General features: G+C 35.0%; 1 protein-coding gene across 5 annotated transcripts in view; it reads right to left on the reverse strand.

Annotated features, from left to right (window-relative positions):
• Nucleotides 1–14,063, reverse strand: part of ROBO1 (roundabout guidance receptor 1) — a 740,888-nt gene that overhangs the window by 612,876 nt on the left and 113,949 nt on the right. The gene's annotated exons all lie outside the window — the stretch shown is intronic.

Below are 14,063 nucleotides of genomic sequence, written 5' to 3' on the forward strand. Positions count from 1 at the left end.
TTAACTTGTAAAAATCCTTGATGGGTAGGACCTAGGCAACATGTTCAGTGCAGCTTGGATGTAACAATTCTCTCTAGATGGTAGACAGGACAGGAAATAACCCTGTCATGATGGAATTCCATAGGATGTATATAATCAGAAACTGCCAATCCTGCCTCACAAGAAAACACTTCATAATATGAAATTCTATTTAAGATTCCCAGCTGTGAAAGCACTGTTTTTCTACACTGACAATATTCAACTGATTACTTTGGGAAGTGCTTGGGTTATATGGTGGCACTATACCACTCTTCAATGAATGCGAATTCCATTCCACTCTAAAAAACATTTTCTCCACAGCAAGGTCAGGAAATAAATAAATGGACTCACCTATGAAATCAAGAATATATCTGTTATTCTCAACTTTGGAAATTCTAACAGTTCTATTACGTAATGTATCAGACAAAAAGGAAAAAGCTTCAACACAGTGTAAGAACCACAACACTACTGCTGTTTCAGTAAGTTTTTATCCATATGGCATCTACAAAGACTGTAATATTTGTTTCAGCAGTGGAAAATGTTTTAAAAATAGAGCTTTCAAATAAAATCCACAATAGTCACCTTGTCTCAGGTTCCCCCAGCTGGGTTTTAAAATTGTTTTCAGCCCATTTAGTCATAACTGATGAAAAATAAATTATTTCAAATAAACAAATGGAAACATGGCTTTGTAAAAGGTTTCTTTCCTCCCTGTTGTAAGTCAGAAAGAGACTGCTAGTTCAGCAGGTGTGAAATTCCAGTTTAAGTACAAGCTACTGTAATTTCACAGTTGAATCGCAGAGTTGCCACAGAGTCCCCATTGAACAAATTTCACATTTGCATGCATTCAAGGTTATTACTGAAGGTGATCGAAATGAGACTTGACACCTCCATTTATTTATTGTCAGAAAGTGGGCCTGAAATTTGCACTGACTCTAATCATTCTGATTCCATGTCTAAGTCAAGGTTATTGCAGGCTTGTCTTGCCTTGTCAAAGAAGAATTTCCACTTCTAAAACACTAGCTTTCAATAATTCCCATCTTTGATCAGATTTCAAGCTCAATAATTCAGACACAGACACTACACAATCTGCTTGTACATCACTTCATCAATTCATACTATTATCTCTCATTGGATTAAAACAGCATATTTTTATCTCTTTTACCATATTTCTGAACATGTCATTCAATGATGTACCTCAACATCTTAAATAACACAGAAGACACCTTAAAATATATACATATATGTGTCTGTGTTTAAAAATACAAGCCCTGTTTGTACATATATGTTTACACATATATGCACATAGTGTATATTTGTAAAAATGTAAACATGCATATATAGACACAAGAGAATTTAGATTCTATATCCAGATAGAAAAGACAGGCCAAGTGTTATGACTAACAGAAATCTGAGTAATGGTTACAGTAAATACTCTATAATGGGAATGAAAATCACCCAAATATTGAAGTGTGCTGAAAATCTTACTGATTCATTACTTATAATGAAATATAATTCTGCTCAATGACTGTTTTTGCAGGTAAAATCTTGAACTTCTGAAAAATATGTTATTGGAAAAAATCAGTATATTTAGTCTCAGTTTGATTAGTATCAAAATAAGAAAATTTCACAGGTCTATGAGCAGTTCATATGAATAGGAATGTTTTATCTCCACTGCATATATAGAAAAATTACAATATTTGTCCAATAACAACACACTGATCCAGAAGTGCTGAGAAGCCACCACAGACTGCTTTGTGCAATCTCTTACTCTAAACATTACATGAGTGTATCTACTCTTCCTTTCAGAGCTTGGTCAAGTCCCACAAGTCATTAATTTAATTTCTTCTCTCATATCCTGATACAGCTCCTGAAGTCTACAGGCTTGTTGGTTTGCTTTATTTCCATATTTTGCAAGCTTTGAGCCTGAATTTGGAACATGCTTAGTTTAGTCTATTTTCATATGTAGCTATTATGAAATAAACTAATGATGTCAGACTTATTAATGAAGTCAAAACCACCCTAGTTTTTAAGGTCCAGCTATGTTTTCTTGGATTATCTTCCACTGTTAGATAATCTCTAAACAGACTAGAGAGGCAACTGCTATCAATTGATTTACTTTCACTCATTAAAAAGAGTTCTGTTGTGCTGAAAAATAAGCAGTGAATTGGTAAGTGTGAAATCAATTACTTCTTACTCTTTGCAGAACAAAGATAAATACTGGTAGAAGACTTGGAAGTTACAGCATATGGCTAACTTTTGATCCTTATACTCTCTGTACTGCACTATATGGCAAAGTTATCAATCAGAGTTTGTCTAATTCACAAATCCATTTCTTTTCCTTAAGAAAATTAAGTTTAAATGTCACTATAAGGAAGGATAACAAAGAACATCAATAAATAGTCATTTTGTCACTGCATTTATATGAACTGGTTTTCCACTGAGCATTTTGCTGAGCTTAATAAGGTGTATTCTTAATGTCACAAGTTTAAGACTTTTTTAGGTATGCAGAAATATATAATCACTATAGTGTCAGACTTTTTTCAGTTACTACTATGTTCATTCTCACATATACCTATGATTCAGGAAATATTGCTATCTAAGTTTATAGAATAACTGAAAATAACATAGCTGTATTAAGTGAACTGAATATAAGCTGCACAAGCAAGCTACACAAAAGACAAGAAAAGAATACTCATCTCATCAGTGAGTGCTTTACCCATGAGCATTTACTGATACTTCCTCTGGGAGACATTATCTATGCATCAAGGAAGTGTTCAGTAATACTTGCCAGTAATAGGGGAAACATTTATTCAGTATGATCGAGTTTTTAAACTTGTTTCTAAATAAATATTTTTATTGCCATTTAAAACTTATTAATCATTTCATCCCTGAAAAAAATTAAAATAATTACTTAATAAAATAAACTTAGATACAATTTCCTAGTATTTTCTGGTTTCAATCCATTCAAAAGCAAATATCTGATTTCTTAGCCTTGTTTTAACTATGCTAAGAAAATATATTTCTTCTGACTGTAGGGTTGCACAAACATTTTTCAGAAAGGGAGTTCTGGCTACAATGGGCAGAGGAACATCCCAAGTATTCTCTGGCCCCTTTCCAGCCCTCCTTTAGCAATACTACTTCAAAAAGGGTTCAGAAACTTTAAACATGGTCCTTTTCACTTTAGGGCCTCTAGAAAAGCTTTTGTCAAATGCAGCATCATTTGTTAACATGCCATATCACACTGAAAGCCCTGATATGCTAACACTGAATTATTTTATTTTAGTTTAATTTTATTATTAAAAGAATTTTATTAAATGAATTTTATTAAAATTATTATTAAAAGATCAAATACAATAAAATAAACAAAACAAAAATGTAAATTCATAGCATTACTGACATGTTAGAATGAATCATACTGAAACTGTGTAAAATATTTTTAATATACAATGTTTATTTTATACTTTTTAAATCAGAAAACTAATCAGTTGAATTTTTTCTTTTCTTTTTAATCAACACCAAAAGAAAAAGAAATAATGGTTTCATAATTAAACATTGGCCAATGGTTTTGCTGCCTCTAGGTATTATGAGACTAATTTACTTAAGAAGACAGTGGAAGTTTTTCTGGTGCAATGTTGCCTTTCCCTTGTTATCTCACTGTTGACAGCATGGCAGATGACACAGACACACAGAACTCTGTTAAATTCCACCTTTAATAAGAAATCTAAAATGTTATGAATTAGCATGTTGCACCTATGGAGATTAGCAAACATGTAAGTGGTTCACCATTTGCTGCAGTAATGACTTTGATCAGAAAACACTGCCAGAAATCTATGGTGCACCTATGCACATAAGCACAGAGCTGGTGCTCATGCCTGGTATCAGCTTTAAGAGATTACATAGTTAACACTAACACTGATCTCTAAAAGTTGCTATCTAGTTTCTTGATAAACTTTAGGTATTTCTCAAGTTAAGATTTCTTCTTTTAAGAATCAGATAATGATAAAAATTATTTACAGAATCTTTTCAGGATTCTTGATTCTTGTGTGGCTACAATACTGAATTAAACATGCCACTGAGGTCCTTCAACATGGTGCAACCCTTGTCTGTGCTAGCAAACTGTTATACTCTCCAAAGGATGGAGAGCTGCAGGGACTGTTTTCTGGCCGACATTAATCACTCAGCCATGGCTGGGGACTGCCCGGGCCAACACCCATGCTAGGGGCTGGTCCTGATATTCATCAGCACAAATTGCCAGGTTTCGGTGGCCAGGAATGTTCTCATGAGAATCTTTAATTTACCAGGATAGGCACAACCTTACATGTGTAATTTCCAGTAATGACATTAATCTAAAATTTTCAGATGTGACAAGTGTTTTGTACCTCCATTTCAGGATATCTAGTGTGTAAAACCCTAAACTGAGCTTTGACTTTCAGAAACTCGGAATATTCCCCCATTGAAATATAATGTACTAAATGATTTCTCAAGGTAACATTCCCCTATCAGTCCTGAATATCATTCTTGAAACTGTTATGCAGCTACTATATGCTAAAAAATTGGTAAGAGCTGTAGGGAGTGTCTTCAATTTTACTTTAAAATGCAGTAAGACTCTTAAATTCCTACTTAATGAGATGTTCAACTTTACAAAAGGTCTAAGCACTCAACAGGTTCAAATAACTTCAGAAGACCCCCAGGCAATTACAAGATTTTATTAACATCTGACAGTAGTGCAACTAATAACTATATGATATGATATTTTGTAAGTCTTTTCCTATAATGCAAAACCTAAAAAAAAAAAAAGTAAAAGAAATAACTAAATCAAACACAAGCCACAGAAAACCCTAAAATGCCCAAATGTTTTAAAATTGCCTTTCATAAAATACCATCTGAGAACTTGCTCCTGAATGATATGTGACATTCTGAATGACACTATATCCCTTTTTAAAAAGACACAAAACATAAAACTGTGGGTCACAAACCCTGTTCTTCTTTCTAAAATACATTGTAGATAATGATAAACTAATTCCTGAAGTCTTGACAACTTATTTTCTGAGACTGAGATTGATTTGTGTTCCTTTCCTATTGATTTTATGACAGCAAAATGAGAAGTATATCTGAGATGCATTGATATTTAATGACTAGAAGGAAAATATGTCTTCTGAATACTAACATCAATTTTATCTTGTCTACCTGTTGCTCTGAGGGTTTTGTGTTAGTTTGCTTTTGTAGAAGGAATAATTTTAACCAGTTCTAGGCTCCACTTTTGAAAAGTAAAATGCAATATATATGAGACTATCAAGGAAACACTTCTTAAAAAAAATACACAAAAATAAATTCAAGCAGTCTCATCTAGACAGTGAGCAAATGGTACCTTTGCAACTGGATTTAGAGAATTCTGCCTTGTTTACAGACTCATTTTCTTACAGATGTATGTAAAGCCAATATTTATTTACTTATTTTCCTCCTTTGCCCTGAAGAAGATTCTACCCACTTTCCTCAAGAACCCACCTCAGGGTAATGCAGCGCAGCTATACCCCAGGATAAGCACAGCACTTAAGGTGTCACACTACTACTTTATGTATTTATCCTCACAACACGTCTGTCAGGAAGTACTGTACAGCCCTGCTTTTCTGATATGGAAGTCAGGAGAAGGTATCTGCCCAATAAAGATTTAGGGACCTATACTAAGATAACTAGAACTGAGGTGACTGAAATTTGCTATTCTTTTCTTCCAAGAGAGGAAGAAATGCAGCTCTTCATGTACTTGGCTTTGAAGTTCCCTTGGTGTCTGGAAGCACACTTCCAAAAACATGCAGAACTGCATCTGGTCAGGAAGGAAGGCCATGCAGTGCAGGTTCAACTCGCAAAGACTACTGAGTCAGGACCAAGAAGACAAGTTTGTTTCATGGCAGAATATTCGATAGACAGAGAGCAGTATCTCCAAGCTGTGTGAGCACCCTCCCTGCAAGCCCTGTGGCCACCGGCTTGAGCATCTCAGCTGGGGACAACTACCTGCAGAATCACCATCGTGGTTTCAACCCACCCAGAGAGGATTCAATGCACAAATATCTTCCAAGAACAGAGTAATGTCAAAAGACACGCATTAATATCTTCTTTAAAAGAATGAAATAGCTACAAAGGAATATACGCTGTATTATGTAACATTGTGTACAGGACTGTTCGGGTATGTCCTGACCAACTGCAGTGAGCAATGAACAAAGGTGGCTCGTGTTGCTGCTGCTGGGCTACACTATGCAGCTGAGCAAGAATGGTTTAGTCCTGCATGACTAGAATGAATACCTTTGATGTGAAAAAAGCCCTTACTATGAATTTTCCAGGTGTCAGAAACTCTATACAGGGGTTGTAAAGACACCAATTCATGTTATTGCTCATATTTTCCTGATTGTCTTAGTATGTGCAATGTGAAGAAAACAAAAATGATTTCTGTTATCCTGTGAGCTCATGAATGGCTTTTTAGTTCATCTGCTCCAACCTCACTGTATTTTTCCCATAAAGACAACACTACACTAACACATACATTTACTTGTCAATTGGTTATATACACTGTAAAACTACTAAGGCACATTTTTGATGTATCTAAAAAGCATATTGCTTAATTTTATTTTATTTTATTTTTAACCAGTAAAATAAGTCTTGCTTAAAACAAATTAAGTACAATTAAAAACAGAAGAGAATAAATGTTTAGTTTAACTAAAGAGCTTTATTTTTTTGTTAAGTTTTGGGCAGGGAGAAATACAAATGTGAAATAAACCTACTGGCTTTATATTTCTATTCTTAGCAGTCTGTACTAGGTCAGAAGACTTCTTAAACTATTAAGTTGCAAATTACAGACCTGCAGGTCCCACATTAGCAATTACAGCCTATACAGTAGATGAAGGAAACAGTCGATTACCAAGTTGAAAAGCAGGTATTGTTGTGTTTGTTGCTCATGGCTCGCTTCTACTTCAACTGAAGTCAAAAGTGAATTATCTATGGGCTTCAGCTGAACAAAATCAAATGCAAGTGCATGTGTTAATATAAATGCAAAATGGAATTAGTATGGGAACGGGTGATCTGAATACAAGGAAGGGAAAACTCAAAGGAATATGTAGAGTGAGTCCTGCAAAGGTTAAATTTCTGTAACTTCACAAGCAAGTCTGAGCTCTCTGAAATATTCAGGAAGACTGTGCTTCTAAGGAGCAATGAAATTATTTTAGTGCCTTGGTTATGATAAGAGCTAACATTTAAGCACATAGGTTCTCGTAATTGTTCTAATGAATTTCATTTTTCTAAGCATTTCATTTGGCAGAGAAAAAAGGGTAATTAGGCAGAGAAAATTCAGGTAATCAGTTAGCTATATACCACCAGCAATGGTAGACTTGGCAAATTTGAGAACTGGTGTTTTAAGAGATATCACAGTAAACACATAGCCTCTGACAAATTTTATATCTATCACTTCCTAGCATCAGATAAACAAAAATCATTATTATCATAAAACTGACAGTTTTTAAAGACTAAGCCCAGAACTTTGCATTTAGCTGTGCAGCTGGTGAAGGAAATAGCTGTACCATAAAAAAACAGGGAGGTGGTTTTACATAGGTCTTGCCTAAAATCCTTTCTCATATACAAACAGCTCTGCCTCCAACATCAGTCAGTGGTCAATGTCAGTCAGACAGAGTGCCTGATAGGGCAAAGGTATAGTGCTGCTTCCTTAATATGCTTTCCCTATACCCAGCAATTATCAGGTCATGGACTTTCAGTGCTAAAAGTGCTACATGAAAGAACAAGCCGACTTGTTTGTTTTGGTTATATTTTTCTACAAATTTTTCTCCTGTAAACAGTAAGGAGCATTTCCAGTTCTTGAATCTGAAAAACTAGTGGGCAGTAATTAAAAACTCAGATTCTCCATTACAACCCTAGATTCTAAACCTCCATCCTATCTACCTTTACCCATGTCTTTCAAGGGCTGAAGAGTCCTAAACTGATCCATCAGTCCTTCTGTTCAGTTATACCTACTGTTTTCTCCACAGTTTTTTCAGCTCCACTACATGCTTGAGATATAGTAGGACTAGAACTAACTTCAGACAGTATTCAAAATGTTAGCACACTAGAGATTTTTATATATGTATATTAATGTTATTTGCCTTATTCTATATGCCTTTCCTAGTAACACCTAACATTAGATTTGCCTTTTTTTTAAGCTGTTATTGAGCACTGAAGTGACAGTTTCATAGAGCTATCAATCATAAGTCCAAGATCTCATTTTCTCATTTCCATGTGATAATAGTCAGCTAGGAATCCATCATTACATCTGTAAAGTTGTAATTGTTTATTTCCCATGTGCATCACTTCAAATTTATCTAGATTGCATTTCATCTGCTATTTTACTGCAGTTACTTAGTATGGTAATATCTTCAGTTCATCACAGTCAGGCTTTGTTTTCATTACCTTGAAAAACTTGGTGTCATCAGTAAATTCTGTCTACTTATACACACTCCCTTTTTCAGTACCAATTAAAATGCTGAACACCCCAGACACGTGTGACTCTGCCGGTGACCTCACTCCTCTCTCAAGAGCAACCTTTTATTCCTACCTTCTGTTTCCTGACTGACTTGTCTCTGCTAGGAGGGTAGAATTCTGCCTTTATTTTTCAGCTATTTCCCTTCCCCTTTTTTCATTCTTTTGCTCAAAGCTCTTCAACATCATCATATAATATTCTACACTGTTGTCCAGATGCCTTCTACGACAAAAACAACAGCTGAAATAGGTAACTTCTGGACAGAAGGAGGGTTGTTACTGCTCACACAGGGCTATATAACAAACATAACCCTCAAACGCAAATAGGCAAGTTTTATTGTATGTATTTTCTTGTAAATGTTATCGGGAAAAAAACCCAACAAAACCACATGTATGAAGGAAATCTCCTTGTCAGAAGAAATGAGTCTAAAAATGACTGGTGCAAGCTGCAGTCCATCACTATGTAAAAGATTTAGGATACTTATTCTGTGAAGAGCTATGTGCTGCGTCAATGCAGATCGTATTTACTTTTCCTCCTGTAAAGCCCTGCCAATTCCTTAAAAAGAGTAACACTCAATGTCAATCATATTCCATCCGTACACCTTTAGAATGTGACTAACTCCAGCTTCAATATATGGTTATTAAAACCACTTTGACTCATTCCACAGCAGATTTCAAGTGTATGCAAATACTTATATATAATATGATTGACCCTTTCATCATCATATGTTGACAATATTAATCTACTACAAAATTGATTTACCTCCCCTTCAGCTTTTACTTGGATAACCATGAGACTTTCTATTGATATCTATTTACGGTAAGTGCTATGGGATAAAAAAGGAGATTATTTTTTCTATTCGCCTGTCAGATGCTAACTCTAATGCTAGAATGAAGGTGCCTGGGGCTTTCCAGACAGTAATTGCTACCTGCAAGCAAGTACATAGGTAGTAAGCAAGGGAGTTTGCTTCCTTGCAAAGTAGTCCATTTAATCAGCTTAGATGTATTTCAGGTATTAAATTGCTTTATAGGAAGGTATAAAGTCCTATACTGCTACTCCCATCTTCGCTCCTTTCTTTTGCTCTCCTTCCCCTCCTTCTCAACACTCTTGCAGGAAGAATCAGGATAAAAGCTACTTTTTAGTTGCAGTGTTATTCTCCTTTTCACTCTGAGATCAGTAAACATGTAGACCTGTACAGCCTACCCTACTGTCTCCATATGTTAACTTTAATACTAGCACACTATGTGGTACACCAGTCCACTGATATAAGCAAGCCTTGGACCAGGATGACACATACCTTGCCTGTTCAGTAAGGTGACTTTAAAAAAACATCACATAAAACAAAACAAAAAATTCCACTTCCCTTTGAATGTGAGAATACTAATTTTTTAATTTATTTTTTAATAAATGTAAACTATACTTCCAAAATGCATTAAATCCATTGCTTTTTTCCACCCCATAGAGTATTTGAGGTTCTTAGTTTTCATAGGTATTTCTATATAAATATGAATAGGCTTTGGATGTCATTTGTGAAGTACTTTCTATAATGTTTTCATTATTCCACTATTATACTCTCACTTGCTTGCTATTCAAAAGTAATTAAGACCAGAAAGTGCCAAACTAACTTGCATTTGACAGTTCATTTCAAATAATCTGACATTTTATACATCCACCTCATATTTGCAGAAACACAAATTGTGCATCCCATTAATTTTATCAATTTTCCTAGGTGGTTTATCCACACCAGTAATTTTGAACACCTGAATACATCCCCAAAAGAATATGAAAAAGCATTTCAGCTTCTCAGTTCTTTTCTTGATAATCTCTTAGATTGAAAAATAGATTTTGCTAGTAATCTTCCATTGCTCCCAACCTATACAGGCATAAAGCTGGAGTCTGAATCACTACATACACTGAGTAAGAGCACAGACAATGCAGATATGTAGCACAAATATTCATATGAAGATCCAACTCTATGTTCATAAACTATCACAGGAAATAGAACCAGAAGTAACATAGTATGTATTGAACATAGCTACATGGAATCTGAAATAATTATTTAAAGAATAACTTTCAAAAATACATTAAAATTACTATGATAATATCTGCAACATGATGCACAAGCACCTGACAACATGGCAGAAAAAACATAAAAGAAATTTCCTTTTCCATTCACAGACACAGCCTCAATCTTCTGAATAAGTACATTCATCTTTCACTTGAAATCTCCTTTTAAATCCTAGAATTAAAAGGAACAGATGAAAGAGCCTATCCCATCAGCCTTTCCCCACTCTGTACATTAGAGTAGCCACAGTAGGTAAACTGAAAGAGGTAGTATTTCACCCAATTAATTTCACAGCATGAATGTAAGAAAGTGGGTCATTGTAGCTGAGTAGTAATTCTGCATTCTCTTGATTTATTTTAATGAAAAAATAACATGAATTGAGATAGTTCAGTAATTCACAATATGACCATCATCCAAACATATTGTACATGTCTTGTTTTATTAAAAATATGGATTAATCACTAACAAAGTATCACTATCTTTCTGATATATGACAGTCCCACATTGGAAAGACTGTGTGTGACCACTAATTATATGTTGATAAGCCATGTAACAAGTCTCTGTTTAAACATTAAAAAGAATTATCAGTAAAGGTATTCAATTAATTCTCCTTGCTATTGTAAATGCTACAGACCATTCTTTCTGACACTACAGATGAACCTAAATTATCATTCTGCTACAGGAAGAAGGTCAGGATCCATCAAGGAGGAGGCAAGTCCTTTACAGTGGTGGGAAAATGAGAGACAACAAACACCAGTTGAAAGAAAAGAGGTTCAGCCTGGATATAAGAAAAAACCTTTTCCCCATGCGGACAATCAGGCATTGGAGAAGGTTGCCCAGACAAGCTGTGCAAACTCAGTCTCTGGAGAGTTCCAAGATGTGATTTGACACACGAACAACCTGGTCTGACCTGGTGGCTGACCCTGTTTTGAACAGCAGGCTGCACTAGCAACCTCCCAAGGCTGTTCCAGCCTGAACTATTCTACAGTCCTGTGACCATCCACATGGTCTACAAGCTGGTTATGTCAGGCTCTCATCTAGAGCATAATCTTGTTTTTCTTGCAAAAAACAACCCAGCTTTTGGGTACCCAGGATTGCTAGCACACACACGTGTGTGTATACACATACATACACACAACACACACTCTCTAATGATACCTGATGCAACTAAAATTTCCTCAAAAACATATACTGGGTACTATGTTCTGATTTGTTACACACATATTGAAGTACATAGGATTTAACATGAACAGAAAGACTGCCTATAAATGTCTGGGCATTTTACTGTGTTTTGGTATCTTCTGGGGGAAAAACGCGAATATTAAGATAACATAAATAATGCATTAATATATTTTGGAAGGAGATTTCCTTTCATATGGTTACCTCACACTGACTTAGTGGACTGAAAAAATACAAGGATAAGACTTTTAGGCTGTATGACAGATAACAAAAATATGCCAATTCTGCCCCCACCTTTAACCAAAGTAATTAGGTAGCTTAGTCTACAGACCGGGATCAGATACCTGACTGTGAGAAATGTGTGTCAGGATAGTATTAACAGGAATCATAATGAAACACATTTTGAATACTCAGATTGGTGATAAAATATATTTTTAGAACAACTACATAGATTATGTATCAGTGAAAATTTTTGTAATTGAAAAGTAATTGATGATATAGTCACTTTTTTCACAGATCTCCTTTCCATATCCAAGTCATTACCACTTTTTGCTTGAGTGATCAATATTACTTTGTTACTATCTAGCACTTTACTGAATAAGATTTTACACCCTTCCACTATATTGTGCTTCCTCCACAGTTGGCAACTGTCTTTATTCTTTCCTGCCTCTTCTTTAACACTCACTGCATTTACAAGGCAGCAAGGGTAGAGAGCACTTTCTCCACTGATACATACAATTACATCTGGCAACTCCCCAATCTGAACTAATTTAATTTCACTGCTGTATTCTTTAAAAAACAAAAAGTGCTCATCCCATAGCTGAGTACCTTTTAAAGTGAGTTATTTTCTGAAGTTTGCTCTTTGTTTCAGAGTCTATTGGGAAATTGTGACATATAATTGTGAATTATATGAAAAACTCAGGAAACGGTGTTCTCAAACTTGACCTCACAACAGTGTCCTGCTGAGTCACGCTGTAAAACCCTGAGCTATGTTTGAAGCCAGCTTTGGTATGATCTGATAGAAACTTGGCCGGTGGAAATGGAATCTCACATTTAGTGAGGCTTGTCATTGCAGACAGCGGATTGCAACATGCATGACTTGGTATATAAGGAGTTGTACTTATGCTAGGTTCTTATTTTACTCATTTTCTGACCCATAAGTCTTTCTCACTGCTGACTCAGTTCCTTCAAAAGCATAGCCACAGGAGGGCTAGGAGAGTATTTACTTGTTATGTAGGATAGATTAAGAGGGTAGCTTGTTTATGAAGTTCTAACACTTCCTTACCATATTTCTGACTCTCAGAAGATTAACCCAGCATGAATTTATTTTAATTCCAACGTAATTCAACCTCTACATTTGAAAAATCCTAGAAAACATCTATGGCCCTGTATACTAGTGATTTTTTCTGTGATCTGAGAAGAGTGGATCAGAACACAGTAATCAGAACACTTATCTTGTGCACCTCTGACCAGTGTACTAGATCAACTCATTCTGTATTATTTCTGAGACCTGTATTAAGAAATTATGTACACTCTTCTCTGACCTCTCTATCAGAAATTATTTTTATGTGGTTTAAAAAGCGGCAATTTTTAATATAGTGAACATGTTTTGTGTTATGCCTACATCTTGTGTTAAATTTTTCAAATACAATTTAATCTAAGCAAAGAGCTCCTCAAAGAACAGAAAATGTATGAATCAGAAAAATTAAATGTATGAGTAGCATCACTGCATGTGAAAGAAAGGTCCATAAATTAAGGAGGAGCAAAGAAATGGTTATTTTGGAGAGGATAATATAGAAGGTGTAATTTTAAACTATGATGAATGGGGCATTTCATATATTTGCGTACTCTTTTCCAATCAACACATGTTCTCCAGATAGAAAACTGTGTCCATATATTGTTTCATTACTAATACAAATATGTGACAATACATAGACTAGATACTTTGGCATTATTTGCTATACATTTTTGTGCAGAGACCACTTATTCTTTCTCTTAATCTGCCAAGGATTCCTGTTAAACTGCTTGTGAACTGCATGAAGAAAAAATATTATAGTTCAATATTAACAAATTGGTTTCAAATTAAAATAAATCCCCTAAAATTCAAAATTCTAAGCAAAAGAGAACGTAATCCTTATCTTGTAGCATTCTATTTTAGAAGCACCCTAACATGTATTTTCCTGCAAGGCTGGCAGCTATCAGAGCGTTGTCTATCCTCCTCCACAATTTATTTGAAACTGTACTGTATAGTCACCACAATCTGTCATCTGAGAAATAAAATAAAAT

Source organism: Tyto alba, unplaced genomic scaffold (assembly GCF_018691265.1).
Source record: "Tyto alba isolate M040663 unplaced genomic scaffold, T.alba_DEE_v4.0 Super-Scaffold_14, whole genome shotgun sequence".
In the NCBI taxonomy this organism is placed as follows: Eukaryota; Metazoa; Chordata; class Aves; order Strigiformes; family Tytonidae; genus Tyto; species Tyto alba.